General features: G+C 46.8%; 1 protein-coding gene and 1 pseudogene across 1 annotated transcript in view; one reads left to right on the forward strand and one right to left on the reverse strand.

The window, feature by feature from the left end:
* Nucleotides 1-17,039, reverse strand: part of LOC130110628 (NACHT, LRR and PYD domains-containing protein 12-like) — a 571,318-nt gene that overhangs the window by 109,769 nt on the left and 444,510 nt on the right.
* The window catches only part of LOC130126654 (NACHT, LRR and PYD domains-containing protein 12-like), an 82,063-nt pseudogene continuing 65,027 nt past the window's right edge, over nt 4-17,039 (forward strand).

Genomic DNA, 17,039 nt, shown 5'->3' on the forward strand with positions numbered 1-17,039 from the left:
CAGATGGTTTGGTTGTTATCAGACTCTACTGAACAGACAGAGGTAACAAGTCTTGACACATAGAATTGGTCTGAACCTTCTGTTGGTTTAGTTTCTTCTCTCAAAACATCTCATCTAATAATCACATCAGTATTTACAGTGGTGTTCACCTTGTGTTTCTACCTGCATCCATCAGGGCACAACACCTTCAGCCTCGTGTGTGTGTGTGTGTGTGTGTGCGTGCGTGCGTGCGTGTGTGTGTGTTCTCCACAGAGACCACCAGGAGAGGTCAGAGGTTCTCAGTGGTCAGTCTGTCCAGGAGCATCAAGCAGACCTTGACTCCATATTTATGGTGTGTAAATGTACATCAACACCTTTTACTTCACCTACAAATGAAATGAAAAACAACCATTCTGGTCATAATGGTCTTCATGCTCCACTGTTTACATCAGTGGGTTTTAATCAATGACAGATGGGCTTGATGTTTTGTTCCATGAGTTTAACATGAAAGTTTAATTCATATACTGATTCATTTCCAGCTGCTCGAGGAGAACATTGTCACTTTTGTGAAGAAGGAGCTGAAGAGGTTCCAGAGGGTTCTGAGTCCAGCTTACCCAGAGTGCTTGGAGAGACAGAGGGAGGAGGAGGAGCAGAGGAAGTGCGTCAGAGAGGCACTTCTGAAGATTACACTGCACTTCCTGAGGAGTATGAAGCAGGAGGGACTGGCTGGCTCTCTGGAGAGCAGTAAGAGACTCTTTATTCAAAAGCCTCAACACCATGTAAAGGGTCAATAGAGGCAAAGTGGGAGGTGGAACTATTGTCAAACCCTGCTGAAAATGTAATTTATCCAAGGAGGTTCAGACAGTTTCCATTTGGATGGTAAATGAAAGAAGTCTAATAGATAATCTGGTTAAACTATTTATTGGTTAATGAGGGTGTAAAATGCTGATGACATTGGTTCACATCAGAACAATAATACCAGAGAGAACCTCTTTAAGACATCAACGCTTTTCCCATAATCCCAGTAAAGAGCTCCTATCTACAAACCCCAATTCCAGTGAAGTCGGGACGTTGTGTAAAACATAAATAAAAACAGAATACTGTGGGAGTGCAGGAATGAGGAAACGGAGAGATCAAGTCGAGTCAATTCCGTTTACTCGCTGAGGGCAGGGCCAGTTCGACCGGCCCACCCAGGTCCAAATGGGCAGGCTTGAGATGGTCCACCGAGACCCGCTCCGGCTTGCCCCCCATATCCACCACGAAGTTCTTAGAACCCTTCTTCCGGGACGCGGAAGGGCCCGTCGTAGGGGGACTGCAGGGGGGTACGGTGGCTGTCGTGGCGGATGAAGACGTATCTGGCCGACAGAAGATTCTTGGGGACATAGAACTGAGGGAGGAAGTGGTGAGATGTAGGGATCGGAGCGAAAGCGTTGGCACGGTCCCGGGCCACAGCCCGATGAGAAGCTGCTGACCAGGGGGCCACGGTGTCCGGGAGAAACTCACCCGGGACACGCAGCGGTTGGCCATAAACCAGATCAGCAGACGAGGACTGGAGGTCTTCCTTGGGGGCAGAGCGAAGGCCAAGCATGACCCACGGGAGGCGATCGACCCAGTTGCTGTCCGTGAGGCTGGCACGAAGAGCGGCCTTCATAGACCGATGAAACCGCTCACAGAGTCCGTTGCCCTGCGGGTTGTACACTGTGGTGCGGTGGAGCTTCACCCCCAGCCCCTCCGCGACTGCAGTCCAGAGCTCCGACGTGAACTGCGGGCCCCTGTTGGAGGTGAGGTCAGCCGGCGTGCCAAAACGGGCAACCCAGGACCCGATGAACGCCCGGGCCACCTCAGTAGATGTGGTCGATGATAGGGGAACAGCTTCCGGCCACCTGGTGGTCCTGTCCACCATGTTGAGAAGGTGAGTGAACCCATGAGAGGGGGGCAGGTGGCCCACCAGGTCCACATTCACATGGTCAAAACGCCTCTCGGGCACCAGGAATGGTGCCAAGGGGGCTTTGGTATGACGGTGTACTTTGGAACGCTGGCACGCCACGCAGGAGTCGGCCCAGGCCTTGACATCCTTCCTGAGGTCGGGCCAGACGAACTTGGCCCCCACCAGCTTAGTGGACACCTTCACACCCGGGTGGGAAAGGCCATGGATAACGTCAAAAACACGGCGCCACCAGCCGATGGGCACCATGGGGTGGGGCTGGCCCGTGGAAACGTCACAGAGGAGCGTGGCGTTGGCACTGTCAAACACCACATCCTCCAACCGCAACCCCGTAGCGGTCGTCGGATAGGCCTGGACGTCCACGTCAGCAGCTTGGTCTGCAGCCATGGCAGCGTAATCCAGTCCCAAGTAAACGGTCCCTGCCACCGCCCGAGAGAGGCAGTCAGCGACCAAGTTGTTTTTGCCAGCCACGTGCCGAATATCCGTGGTTAACTCCGAGATGACAGAGAGCTGACGCTGTTGGCGCCCGGACCACGGCTCGGAGGTCTTGGACATGGAAAATGTCAGCGGCTTGTGGTTGACGAAGGCAGTGAAACGGCAGCCTTCCAACAGGAGCCTGAAGTGTCGGGAGGCGAGGAAGAGACCTAGGAGCTCCTGGTCGAAAGTGCTGTACTTCCGCTCGTTATCTTTAAGCTGTTTGCTAAAGAAGGCAAGGGGCTGCCAGGCGCTGCCCACCCAATGCTCGCACACCACCCCGACCGCATAGTCAGAGGCGTCGGTTGTGAGGGCAATCAGGGCAATGGGGGATGGGTGCGCCAGCAAAGTGGCATTGGACAACACAGCCTTCGCGTCGTCGAAAGCTTTGTCCATCCCCGGGGACCAGTCTAACTCGCCCTTGGCTTCCTTGCCCCGCAGGGCTTCGTACAAGGGCCGCATGCGGTGAGCTGCGTGGGGGATGAACCTGTTGTAAAAGTTCACCATGCCAAGGAACTCCTGCAGGGACTTCACAGTGCGGGGGCGTGGAAAACTGGCAATGGCGTCCACTCTGGCAGGAGGCGGAAAGGCTCCCTGCGGGGAGACACGACGGCCAAGGAAGTCAATGGACGACAGGCCAAACTGGCACTTGGCTGGGTTGACTAGGAGTCCATGCGCACTGAGCCGCTCGAACAACTGCCGGAGCTGCGTCAGGTGCTCTTCCGCGGATGCGCTGACCACGAGAATGTCGTCCAAGTAAACAAACAAGAACAGCATATCCCGTAGCACAGAGTCCATGAGCCGTTGGAACGTCTGCGCTGCCCCGTTGAGACTGAAGGGCATCCGCGGGAACTTGAAACAGTCCAAATGCCGTGATGACCGCTGTCTTGGGCACGTCCCGAGGGTGGACCGGTACCTGGTGGTAGCCTCGCACCAAATCTACTTTGGAAAAGATGGTGCCCCCCCTCCCCCCGCCAGGTGGGCGGAGAAGTCCTGTATGTGCGGGATGGGGTACCGGTCAGGATTGTGATGTTGTTCAGGCGACGAAAATCGCCGCAGGGGCGCCAACCGCCGTCAGCCTTAGAAACCATGTGCAGGGGGGAGGCCCACGGGCTGTCCGAGCAGCACACGATGCCAAGGCGTTCCATGGTGGCAAACTCCTCCTTGGCGACCGCGAGCTTAACAGAGTCGAGGCACCTAGCACGTGCATAGACCGGGGGGCCGTCGGTGGCAATATGGTGCTCCACGCCTTGCTTGGCCACCGATGATGAGAACGTGGGTGTGGTGAGGTCAGGGAACTCTGTGAGCAGTCGTTGATACGTATCTCCGGTGGCGAGCATGTTTGACAGGCCGAGCGTCCCTGCACCTCCCAGTGTGCACGGGTATGTAGCGAAAGAGACAGCATTGATCAAGCGACAGTTCGTATCATCCACCAGCAGCCTGAAGGCGTACAGGAAGTCCGCGCCCAGGAGGGGAACCGACACCGCGGCCATAACGAAGTCCCAGCCGAAACGCTGCCCGCCGAAACACACCTCCACATACCTGGTGCCGTAGGTAGGTATGGGCGTGCCGTTCGCGGCATCCATCGGGGGGCCTTGACCGCCGGCCATGGTGTCCGCGGCCGATGCAGGCAGGATGCTACGCTGAGCGCCCGAATAAACTAGCAGCCGCCGGCCAGATAAGGCGTCCTTGATAAACAACAGCCTGCTGTTCTCGCCAGTGCTCATAGCTGCTAGTGAGCGCCAGCCCTGGCGTTTCCCTAGACGCTGAAGCTGCATGGCGGGCGACACTGCTTGGCCCTGGCACCAAACCTGTTGTGGTAATAACACAACCCGCTGTCACGCTGGCAGCGGGCAGCGGGCAGCCACCGCAGCCGCGGTGCCCGCTGCGTCCTCCAGAGGCGGGGGCGAGGTCTGGGTGGGGAGCATCGCATGAACGAACTGCTGCCGGTTGGCGAGGAAAATTCTGTCCCGCGGTAGTCTTTGGTGGAGGAGAGGGGTGAGCTGGTTAGCACTGTGTGCACAGGCGCTGGGAGCTGCCGTAGAAAAATATGGGTGAAAATGAAGGAGGGGTCCTCTGAGCCCAAAACGGCCAACATCTTCTCCGGCAGCTCAGAAGGTTTGCTATCGCCGAGTCCGTTGAGTGACAACAGGCGATCCGCCTTCTCCATGTCCGACAGCTCGAAGAGCTGCAACAGGAGGGCCTTGAGTGCGCCGTATTTTCCCACAGCCGGGGGGCTTCCAGTAGCCCCATAGCTCGGGCCGTCGTCCGGGCATCCAACGCCGCCACTACATGGAAATACCTCGTAACATCCTGTGTTATTCCTCTCAGCTCGAACTGGGCTTCAATGTGCTGAAACCATGGCCGGGGACTGTGCTGCCAAAAATCAGGCAACTTCACCGTCGCTGCTGAGATGCTAGCGCTAACATGAGCCATTCCGTTAGCATCACTCGGAGCCGGAGCGGTGTCGTCATCGCTTTGGGTCGACATGTTCGTTGTCAACGTGCGGGGTCACCAATATGGGAGTGCAGGAATGAGGAGACAGAGAGATCGAGTCGAGTCAATTCCGTTTACTCGCCACACAAAACGACACCGATACAGCACAATCTCTCGTGGCAACCAGATAACCGCTAGGCTGCTGCAAACATGGCTCCACTTCCTGGGAAACCCTCAGCAGTGCCTACGTCAGCACTCTGAACATCTGCCTTAAAGGAGCAGCAGCCCCTGGTGAATTTATCCTCAATTGTGTATCACCACAATACAATGATTTTCAAATCCTTTTCCACCTATATTCAGTTGAATACACTACAAAGACAAGATATTTAATTTTCAAACTGATAAACTTTATTTATTTTTTTGCAAATATTCACTCATTTTGAATTTGATGCCTGCAACACGTTCCAAAAAAGCTGGGACAGGGGCATGTTCACCACTGTGTTACATCACCTTTCATCACTCAATAAGCGTTTGGGAACTGAGGACACTAATTGTTGAAGCTTCGTAGGTGGAATTCTTTCCCATTCTTGCTTGATGTACGACTTCAGTTGCTCAACAGTCCGGGGTCTCCGTTGTCGTATTTTGCGCTTCATAATGCACCACACATGTTCAATGGGAGACAGGTCTGGACTGCAGGCAGGCCAGTCTAGTACCCCATATCTTTTACTACGAAGCCACACTGTTGTAACACGTGCAGAGTGTGGCTTGGCATTGTCTTGCTGAAATAAGCAGGGATGTCCCTGAGAAAGACGTCACTTGGATGGCAGCATATGTTGCTCCAAAACCTGTATGTACCTTTCAGCATTAATGGTGCCTTCACAGATGTGCAAGTTACCCATGATGCCATGGGCACTAACACACCCCCATACCATCACAGATGCTGGCTTTTGAACTTTGCGCTGATAACAATCTGGATGGTCCTTTTCCTCTTTAGCCCGGAGGACACGACGTCCATGATTTCCAAAAACAATGTGAAATGTGGACTCGTCAGACCACAGCACACTTTTCCACTGTGCGTCAGTCCATCTCAGATGAGCTCGGGCCCAGAGAAGCCGGTGGCATTTCTGGGTGGTGCTCGTATCTGGCTTTGGCTTTGCATGGTAGAGTTTTAACTTGCACTTGTAGATGTAGCGACGAACTGTGTTAACTGACGATGGTTTTCCCAAGTGCTCCTGAGCCCACGTGGTAATATCCTTTACACAATGATGTCGGTTTTTAATGCAGTGCCGCCTGAGGGATCGAAGGACACGGGCATTCAGTGTTGGTTTTCGGCCTTGCCGCTTAGGTGCAGAGATTGGTTCGGATTCTCTGAATCTTTTGATGATATTATGGACTGTAGATGATGAAATCCTTAAATTCCTTGCAATTGTACGTTGAGAAACGTTGTTCTTAAACTGTTGGACTATTTGCTCACGCAGTTGTTCACAAAGTGGTGAACCTCGCCCCATCCTTGCTTGTGAATGACTGAGCCTTTCAGGGATGCTCCTTTTATACCCAATCATGACACTCACCTGTTTCCAATGAACCTGTTCACCTGTGGAATGTTCCAAACAGGTGTTTTTTGAGCATTCCTCAACTTTCCCAGTCTTTTGTTGCCCCTGTCCCAGCTTCTTTGGAACATGTTGCAGGCATCAAATTCAAAATGAGTGAATATTTGCAACAAAAAAAAAACAATAAAGTTTACAAGTTTGAAAATTAAATATCTTGTCGTTGTAGTGTATTCAATTGAATATAGGTCGAAAAGGATTTGCAAATCATTGTATTCTGTTTTTATTCACGTTTTACACAACGTCCCAACTCCATTGGAATTGGGGTTTGTAATGCATGGTTACTACAAGAGGTGTGACAGCAACCATCAAAATATTATTACAGTAGAAATGAATTATTATTTATGAACATGTTTTTTGTGGAAATGTATTTGGATGACTCTACCCTTTATATAAATTATATACATGTCTTCATTGTTTGTTTTAAATCAGACCTGCTTGTCCATCCACCAGTGATGAGCTGAATTAATACTATGGAGTTTGGTAAAGGTTCTGTTTCTCACATTTACAGTAACATCCACTCACTGATTCCCTGGTTTGATTATTCAGAAACCCTTGTTACCTTGTGCCAGAGTATCCTCAAAACGGCTCTGAAGAAGAAGTTTCAGTGTTTGTTTGAGGGTGTTGCTAAACCAGGAGAGTCAACACTTCTGAATCAGATCTACACAGCGCTCTACATCACAGAGGGAGGGAGTGGAGAGGTCAATAATGAACATGAGGTCAGACAGATTGAAACAGCATCCAGGAAACCAGCGAGACCAGAAACACCAATCAAATGTGAAGACATCTTTAAACCCTTACCTGGACAAGATAAACCAATCAGAACATTGATGACGAAGGGAGTGGCTGGCATCGGGAAAACAGTCTTAACACAGAAGTTCACTCTGGACTGGGCTGAAGACAAAATGAACCACAATATACACTTCACATTTCCATTCACGTTCAGAGAGCTGAATTTGCTGAAAGATAAAAAGTTCAGCTTGGTGGGGCTTCTTCATCACTTCTTTATTGAAACCAAAGAAGCAGGAATCTGTAGCTTTGACCAGTTCCAAGTTGTGTTCATCTTTGATGGTCTGGATGAGTGTCGACTTTCTCTGGACTTCCAGAACAATGAGATCTGGACTGATGTCACAAAGTCCACCTCAGTGGACGTGCTGCTGACAAACCTCATCAAGGGGAAACTGCTTCCCTCTGCTCGCCTCTGGGTAACCACACGACCTGCAGCAGCCAACCAGATCCCTCCAGAGTGGGTTGACATGGTGACGGAGGTGAGAGGGTTCACTGATCCACAGAAGGAGGAGTACTTCAGGAAGAGAGTCAGAGATGAGGAGCAGGCCGGAAGAATCATCTCACACATCAAGACATCACGAAGCCTCCACATCATGTGTCACATCCCAGTCTTCTGTTGGATCACTGCTACAGTTCAGGATCACGTGTTGAGAAAAAATGAGAGAGGAGATGCCCAAGACCCTGACTGAGATATACATCCATTTCCTGGTGGTTCAGTCCATCCAGGGGAATGTGAAGTATCATGGGAGAGCTGAGACAGAGCCACACTGGAATACAGACAGCAGGAAGATGATTATGTCTCTGGGAAAACTGGCCTTTGAACAGCTTAAGAAAGGTAACCTGATCTTCTATGAAGCAGACCTGACAGAGTGTGGCATTGATATCAGAGCAGCCTCAGTGTATTCAGGAGTGTTCACACAGATCTTTAAAGAGGAGTGTGGGCTGTACCATGACAAGGTCTTCTGCTTTGTCCATCTGAGCATTCAGGAGTTTCTGGCTGCCCTTTATGTCTTTCTCTCATTCATCAACACTGGAGTCAACTGGCTCAAACTATTTAGATATAAACCAGACCTCTACCAGACAGCAGTGGACAAGGCCTTAGAGAGTCCAAATGGGCATCTGGACTTGTTCCTGCGTTTCCTCCTGGGCCTCTCACTGGAACCCAATCAGAATCTCCTACGAGGCCTGCTGGTAAAGACAGGAAGTAAGTCACAGACCAATCAGAAAACAGTCCTGTACATCCAGGAGAAGATCAAGGAGGATCTCTCTCCAGAGAGAAGCATCAATCTGTTCCACTGTCTGAATGAACTGAATGACCATTCTCTAGTGAAGGGGATCCAACAGTACCTGACATCAGGAAGACTCTCCGCAGACTGACTCTCTCCTGTTCAGTGGTCAGCTCTGGTCTTCATCTTACTGTCTTTAGAAAAGGAGCTGGACGTGTTTGACCTGAAGAAATACTCTGCTTCAGAGGACGGTCTTCTGAGGCTGCTGCCAGTGGTGAAAGCCTCCAATACAGCTCTGCAAGTGTATAGATTATATTTTTTCATTGGTGAAAAAATATTGTTTCATTACACTGATTATTGAAACTGTTATTGGGGTTACAGGTTCTAAAATCAAAAGTATTAAAGACATTAAAATGATAGAATAATTACAACTATTAAAACAGTAGTTGTAATAGTTGTAAGTAGCAGTAATCAAAAGAAGCAGGTAGTAGTGGAATTAGCAGCAGTAGTAAAAGCAGTAATAGTAGTAGTAGCAGTAGTATTTTCTATTAGTAGCAATAGTATTAGTAGTCACAGTAGCCGTAATAGTACAAATTGTATTATAACAAGCGGCCATGGCAGTTATAGTAGGACTAGTTGTAAAAGTAGCAGCAGTAATAGTACTCTCATAGTAGTAATATTTTGTTATTTCCATGTTTAGATGAGTACTATAATACTATTATCCAAACTGTTGTAATGATGAAAACAGGTAGTAAAATCAATAGAACATGATAGAATGATATAGTTGTGTGTGTGTGTGTGTGTGTGTGTGTGTGTGTGTGTGTGTGTGTGTGTGTGTGTGTGTGTGTGTGTGTGTGTGTGTGTGTGTGTCCATTCAGGTTGAGTTCTTGTAATCTGTCAGACAGAAGCTGTGAAGTCGTGTCCTCAGTTCTCAGCTCCAACTCCTCTAGTGTGAGAGAGCTGGACCTGAGTAACAACGATGTGCAGGATTCAGGACTGAAGCTGCTCTCTGCTGGACTGGGAAGTCCACAATGTAGACTGGAAACTCTCAGGTCAGTATTCCTAAACCTCTTCAACACAGGACCACTTCAGTCCTCATTTCCATCCACGTTATTGGCAGTCATCCATCCACCCATTATCTAAGCCACTTATCTGAATTCGGGTTTCGGGCTGCTGGAGCCTATCTCATGAGTCATCAGGCAAGAAGCGGGGAGACACCCTGGACAGGCCATCAGTCCACCACAGAGCCGACACATTAATACCTAGGGACAATTTAGTATGGCCGATTCACCTGACCTACATGTCTTTGGACTGTGGGAGGAATCCGGAGCACCCAGAGGAAACCCACACAGACACAGGGAGAACATGCAAACTCCACACAGAGGACGACCTGGGGTGATCCCCAAGGTTGGACAATCCTGGGGTTCGAACCCAGGAACTTATTGCTTTGAGGCAACCGCGCTAACCACTGCACCACCGTGCCACCCAATGCCAGTCAATACATCCTAATTTACAAACCAGTTGTAGTTGTTCCGATAGTTGTTGAAGTTTTCGTAAGTACAAGATTTTTGTAAGTACCATAGTTGATATTCTTCATATGAGATGATAAATGAGGTCCTGACTCACTGTGATGGTAAAAGATTGCAGGACATATTTTTTCCCATCCTCTTCCATTCCGATGTCTTTTTTTATTTAATGATTATGAAACAGCTTGTAAACATATAGTAAATACATGAACACATAATGTCAGGGGATCAGAACACTAACAGAAATCATAAATCAGCTCACAAAAATGTTATTTAGTGTACATAAATTCATGGTTTTAATAGCTTTCCTATTTTTTAGAATATAGGATTGATGTAATGTATTGTTTGATTTCATTTTCAAAAATGAAAATAGACCAGAGGGTGTGCTTCAGTTATCGGGGCATCACATTGCTCAGCCTCCCTGGGAAAGTCTACTCTAGGGTGCTGGAAAGGAGGCTCCAACCGATTGTCAAACCTCGGATCCAGGAGGAATAATGCGGATTTCGTTCTGGCCGTGGAACAACGGACCAAGTCTTTACCCTTGCTGAAATGCTGAAGGAAGCATGGGAGTTTGACCAGCCAGTCTACATGTGTTTTGTGGCCTTGGAGAAGACTTAGCGCCATGTACTCTGTGGGGGGTACTGCGGGAATATGGGGTACCAGGGCAGTAGCTACAAGCCATCTGGTCCTTATATAAGCAAAGTGAGAGCTATGTCCGCAGTCTCGGCACAAACAATATTTTTGGTGGGTGTTGGACTCTGCCAAGTTTGTCCCTTGTCTCCGATTCTGTTTGTGATATTCATGGACAGGATCTCAAGGCGCAGCCAAGGTGAGGAGTGTGTCCATTTTGGGAACCTCAGAATTGCATCTCAGCTCTTTGCAGATGATGTGGTTTTTTTGGCTTCATCAGAACACGACCTCTGGCACACACTGGGGCGGTTTGCAGCTGAGTGTTCTCTACCAGAAAACGCTGGACTGCTTCCTTCGGGTTGGGGGATGAGTTGTTGCCTCAAGTGAAGGAATTCAAGTATCTCGGGGGCTTGTTCACAAGTGAGGGTAGGATGGAGCGGGAGATTGACAGGTGGATTGATGCAGCATCAGCCGTAATGCAGACACTGTACCGGACCGTTGTGAAGAGGGAGCTGAACCGGAAGGCAAAGCTCTCAATTTACCAGTCAATCTTTGTTCCAACCCTCACCTGGTCATGAGATTTGGGGAATGACCGAAAGGGTGACATCACAGATATAAGCAGCTGAAATGAGTTTCCCCTGTAGGGTGTCTGTGCTCAGCCTTAGAGATAGGGTTAGGAGCTCAGACATCCAGACGGAGCTCAGAGTAGAGCTACTGTTCCTTTGCATCGAAAGGAGCCAGTTGAGCTGGTCTGGGCATCTGATCATGGTGCCTCCTGTGCGCCTTCCTTTGGAGGTTTTCCGGGCACATCCAACTGGGAGGTGACTCCAGGGTAAACCCAGAACTCGCTGGAGGGACTACATGTCCAGTCTGGCCTGGGAACACCTTGGGATCTCCCAGGAGGAGCTGGAGGGCATTGCTGGGGAAGAGGGACCTCCTGAGTGCCCTACGTAGCTTGCTTCCACAGCAACCTGATACCGGAGAAGCGGCTGATGATGAGATGAGATGAGATGAGCTGAGATGAGATGAGATGAAAATTAAAAAAGTGATTACATTATGATTACATTATGATTACAAAGATTATATCTGTGAATATGTGAGTTTGCAAGTAATAAAATCAAATTGATGAGATAGTATTGATTTGCTTTGGTAGAAGTGTAAGTAAAAAAAGTCAAACGAAACATTTTCGTAGGAAAGGGAAAATTCAGAATCGGTATATTGGGAAATAAATGTACAGACAACTTCTCAAAAAAACCCAAAAAAACAAGAGTGGGGACCAGACCAAAATGAACGACATTAATCTTTGGGAACCAGTTGACAAACTGAGCAGTCCACATCAATGTCCTTTTTATATCTTTGTAGAAATACCTTGGAGGGATAAATAGCATGAATCATTTTAAAGAGAGAGTGACATGCCCTTTCTGAACACATTTTTTTAACATCGGGAGTTTGAATCATAACCGAAAATAGGCGTGGTTTTACCATTTTTGTGATCTGTCTTGTCTATCCCTGTTAATTGAAAATTTTATAAATAAAATATTTTAAAAAAAATAGCACAAACTCGAGCCAAGTAGCTAGCAGGAGGGGGTGAAAGAACGGCTTCTCCGTGGTCTTATAACATCTCGCTACGGACACACCCTATATGCAAATTAATTGGTGTCTACGTATCCACCGGCACAATTTGTCATTGGACACCCTCTACAGTCAATCACCGATCTCTCTCGAGTGGCCGCAGACGTGCTGTTTTGGCCACTGAATTTCTCCGTGGTCACATTCCAACTCAGAACACAGCCTATCAATAGGAATTTTCAGATCTTGATGTCAGTATCACTTTTCCTTAACCTCATTTATAATTAGATACTGCGCATGATGACCCAATGGTTAGCACTGTTGCCTCACAGCAAGAAGGTCCTGGGTTCGAACCCCAGACCATCCCAGGTCCTTTCTGTGTGGAGTTTGCATGTTCTCCCCGTGTCTGTGTGGGTTTCCTCCCACCATCAAAAAGACATGCATGTTAGGGTTACTACTCCTGTTTGTGCCCCTGAGCAAGACAAAAGGAGGAAATAACTGGAGTTGGTCCCCAGGTGCTGCACGGCAGCTGACCACTGCTCCTAGCTACACAGCTAGGATGGGTTAAATGCAGAGTGAATTTCATTGTATATATGTACAAATGACAAAGTCTATTCTATTCTATGTTTAGAAGGTAAGCACCATATTTTCTAGTTCAGGTTGGGAGTAAAGTTATTCCAGTAACAAACTACATTTGGAACAGAGACTATTTCTCTTTGAAATAAAATGTGTATATCACAGTTATTATTGCTCTTTTTAGAGGGGAACAGATCTGACCAACAACAGTAACAACAGGATCCAGTGGTAGTAAAGTCAGTTCAGATGCTACTGAGTGTCTAAGAAGCATTACGACACCAGAAGGGATTGCATCAAAAACTAAAGCATTTTCCCTTGCTGGTGTAGGAATACCATACTTGCCTAGAAGTTCAGAGTATGGCACTAATGTGCCACTAGAATTGAGGAGCTGGTTAACTTCAGGACATCCTTCATGAGCAGGGGATTGACAGACAACGCCGGTTAAATATCCAATCAGGTCATTACCCTCAAGACCACCTGACCATCCCTCCTACCTGATTGGCTGGATTAAACCTTTGTGTCCTGCTCTTTATAACCAATGTGTTTTGAGTGTTCTGCTTCACATTGGCAGCCGTCTCATCATACACATGTACTCTAAACATTGGTGGGTTTAACTGCAGCAGTAGTAGCAGTAGTACTTGTAGTAGTAGTAATTGCAATATAGTAGTCACAGTATCAGTACGATTAGTAGTAGTAGTGTTAGTAGTATAAACAGTGATAGCATTAGTAGCAGCAGCAGTAGTAATGGTAGATGTAGTATGAATAGTAGTAGTAACTGGATTTGTAAAAGTAGTAGCAGTAGTAGTAGTAGTAGTAGTAGTAGTAGCAGTGTTACCAGTATTAGTACAAAGTAAAGGGAGTCTTTTCTAAAATCTTCAAGGGGAATTTGTACTAGACTCAAACTGGGTATATGATCTGTGCAATACCAGTCAACAGTGTGGACACACCTACTCAGTCTCACAGTAGGGTGTTTCTTTATTTTTACTAAATTTAACTTTAGAACTAAATGAAAATACTTGTTGGGCTGGAGGGCATTTCAAAATGTCTTTTTTAAATCAAAAGGTTTTTTTGGAAAGAAATTCAGAAATAGGCAATGAAAAACACGAATTCAATTCCAAACTTTTGACTGGTACTGTATATAAAGTGACTGGTACTGTATATAAAGTGACTTGTACTGGATATGAAGTGACTGGTACTGTATATGAAGTGACTGGTACTGTATATGAAGTGACTGGTACTGTATATGAAGTGACTGCTACTGTATATGTAGTGATTGGTACTCTATATGAAGAGACTGGATGGATTCGTGGCCCACCAGGGTGGATGTTCGGGGATTCTCTGAAAAAGAACTGGGTTTGTTTATTTGTTTGTAATATCTATGTTCAGATGAGTGCTGTCATAAAGTACTATTATCCAAACTGTTGTAATGATGACAACAGGTAGTACAATCAAAAGTATTAAAGCCATTAGAATGTGATAGAATGATATATTTGTGTGTGTGTGTGTGTGTGTGTGTGTGTGTGTGTGTGTGTGTGTGTGTGTGTGTGTGTGTGTGTGTGTGTGTGTGTGTGTGTGTGTGTGTGTGTGTGGGTGTGTGTGTGCGTGTGTGTGTGTGCTTGCGTCCATTCAGGTTGAGTTCCTGTAATCTGTCAGACAGAAGCTGTGAAGTTGTGTCCTCAGTTCTCAGCTCCAACTCCTCTAGTGTGAGAGAGCTGGACCTGAGTAACAATGATCTGCAGGATTCAGGAGTGAAGCTGCTCTCTGCTGGACTGGGGAGTCCACAATGTAGACTGGAAACTCTCAGGTCAGTATTCCTAAACCTCTACAACACAGGACCACTTCAGTCCTCATTTACAGCCACTTTAATGGCAGTCAGTACATCCTTACCTGGGTGGTCTTTTCTCTGACTGGAGGAATTACAGACCAGTTGTAGTAACAAGCTCTGGTTCTACTTTCTACTTCCTGTCAACTGCTTTCCATGAGCACATACACCAGCAAAGAGGTCATGTCAACACATTACAAATCAATACAGTTTGGTTTTCAGCGAAAAAAGTGAAATAGTCTAACAGGCATAGCAAGGCCTTCCTTCTGACCATATTCCAACTACATATTTATAATTCATATTTCTTGTTTCAGTTTGCAGTGTAACTCTGTTTTCACCTGAAAAAATACTGCACTGGTTAAGATTATATTGTAGTGTATCAAACACAACTTAAATACACATGTGCTTGTATGAACACATGAATATGAGATGGTAACCCTGTGTAGAGGTTCATGTTTTAGTGGTTTTGTCTGTCTTTTAAATGTGGAGGTACAGACCACAGGTTCTGAGGTGAAGAGCGACTTCATTTTCCTATTACAGCCACACTGTAGGAGTGAAGGAGGCATCACTTCCTCTGGCAGTGTGTTCACACTCACATCTCTACAATGACAACACAAAGGGATGCATTTACCTCTGCAGCTCTCTGAGCACACAATGTGTCCTCATCACTGTACCCCCCTAAGAACAAAACATGCCAGTGTGTTAATGACATCATCTATATGATGTGTGTTCATCACATGATCTATAAAGCTATGTGGTCCTTGTTCACTGCTGGGTTTGATGCCTCTCTGTGGGGCTTCATGACTGTGTGTGTTGGCTCATTAATATCAGGATTTCCCTCAAAACTGCAGATGGTCAGTACACTCACCCACATGTGCTCACATCACAGTTGTAAAGCATAAACTCTCATTTACAATGACTATCTGCTGTCAGAGAGGTCTGCTTGGAGCTGCCAGCAGCAGGGCCACAACACACACCTTTCTGGACCCCCACCATGTTAGACCACCCCTCATTATTAGAGATGGACAACTTCTTTACTGAAGGATCTTCTGGCAGACATGGATAAATAAATCTGGAAATGGTCGTATTTAATTTGGAGAATTGTTTTGAAGAAATTTCTACAGGGAGTGCTTGAAATAAATAGAGATATTGTGGAAGGATGTTCATCTTTACAGAATCAATTCGATGACTGAGCCCAAGGAAAGAGACAGCATTCCATCTGTGTTGTCGTCTTTAATTTTTGTTAAGAGGGGACCATAATTTATCTCTGCCAGTTTTGAGATTTTTTTCGGTAAGTATATTCCTAAATATTTCAATGAGTTCTGATTCCAATTAAGGTGGAATTTTTCCCTAAGGTATTTTGAGGGTGTATCATTAAAAGCCAAAATTTGTGTTTACTTTACATTTAGTTTGTATCCTGCATATCTACCAAACGTTTCTAGGAGTTTCATTAATTCAGAAAATTAATTCGGGGGTTTACTTAAATAAATCAAAATATCTAAGGGGGGTCCGCGGTGGCGTAGCGGTCTAAGCATCGGCTTGGTGTCGATGCAGTTGCCCACTGGGGACTGGGGTTCGCGCCCCGGTCTCGTCAGATCCGACTATGGCCGGACTCGATGAAGCAGCAATCATTGGCAACGCTGTCTTCGGGAGGGGGGCGGAGTCGGCTTGTGTTCGTCATATGAATACGTCTCTGTGTGTGTCGGAAAAACAGTGGTTCGGCTTGGATTCGCCTTGTCACGAAAGTGGGGAGGCGCTTTCCTTCGAGACTGCCGGCCGGAGAGATGCAGTTGGCGAATGCATGCAATACGAGGGTGGGTGTTTGAATTAAAATAGGGATCAATTGGCCACTAAATTGGGAGAAAAAAGGGGGAAAAAATCAGAAATAAATTAAAAAAATATATATATATCATCAGCGTACAGTGCCAGTTTGTGGCCTTCTCCATTTATGCAGATGCCTTTTGATGCTTTCAGTCTGCCTTATCCACTATGCAAGAGGCTCAATATAAAGCACAAAGAGTAACGGTGAGATTGGGCACCCTTGTCTCAAACCACGCTCTAATATAATAGTGTCTGAAAGGTACCCATTTATTTTAATTCTGGCTAATGGTTTATTATATAACGTACAGATGCCCTTTACAAAGTTCTTGTGTAGGCCAAATTTTTCAAGAACGTTGTATAAGAACGGCCAACTCACTGAATCAAAAGCCTTCTCAGCATCCAGACTAACTAAGAGGGCTTCCAATTTATTATGTTTTATATGGTTTAATATGTGCAACGATGGTCTAATAGTATCGTGAGCTTGTCTTTGTGGGATAAACCCAGTCTCGTCATTATGTATAAGCTGGGGAAGGATCTTTTCCAGTCTTTTGGCAAGGATGGCTGTATATAATTTGTAATCAGTATTCAGCACTGAAATTGGTCTGTATGATCCACATTCTAATCTGTCCTTTCCCTCCT

The sequence above is a fragment of the Lampris incognitus genome, chromosome 1, assembly GCF_029633865.1.
Source record: "Lampris incognitus isolate fLamInc1 chromosome 1, fLamInc1.hap2, whole genome shotgun sequence".
In the NCBI taxonomy this organism is placed as follows: Eukaryota; Metazoa; Chordata; class Actinopteri; order Lampriformes; family Lampridae; genus Lampris; species Lampris incognitus.